Source organism: Octopus bimaculoides, chromosome 5, assembly GCF_001194135.2.
Source record: "Octopus bimaculoides isolate UCB-OBI-ISO-001 chromosome 5, ASM119413v2, whole genome shotgun sequence".
NCBI lineage: Eukaryota > Metazoa > Mollusca > Cephalopoda > Octopoda > Octopodidae > Octopus > Octopus bimaculoides.
The window spans coordinates 17,952,096-17,952,798 of NC_068985.1; positions in this window are offsets into that span (position 1 = coordinate 17,952,096).

Genomic DNA, 703 nt, shown 5'->3' on the forward strand with positions numbered 1-703 from the left:
ACTGCATTCTTATAGGAGAAAGAGATGTAAGCTAATGAAGTTCATAACATAATAATTTATTCCTTTGTCATCTCATTTTCTTATTACCACTCTGTACTCGACTAACGCTTCATTCTGAAGCACATGTATATCGAGGTTATACACACCAAGTTATTAATCTCGCAATGCCTAAGCGAATATATATATATATATATATATATATATATATATAGAAACCACATAATAAGTAATTAATTAAGTAGATGAATGAATATTAAACTGATTCTGTGTAATCTTTCCTTTTTAATGTTTATAATTGATATACACACCTTTTGCCTATTCTGGTTATGATATCATTTTTGAAATTCTTAAATTTTATTTTCATACAACATTACAATATAGTTTATAAACAATCATCCATAGTGCCCCTAAATAAAATTTCTTCTGTATTAACAGCTTAGATTTCTTAGCGTCTTGCCTCTTTAACTGGTAATTAACATCATGATTTAAAGTCTACGCTACTCTGCTTCTTTTTATAGAGAGTCACTTATATCCAACTGACTACTCCTAATGTCTTATTTCCTCCCCGAGGAAAAGGGATACATATGATAATATTTATGACCACACCTAGCCATAAGCAGTCAAGTCACTCATGTCCTTTATTCAAAATAAAAACAGTCTTCTAGTCTTAGATTTAGTAGTTGATAAAAAGATAAATGAATTA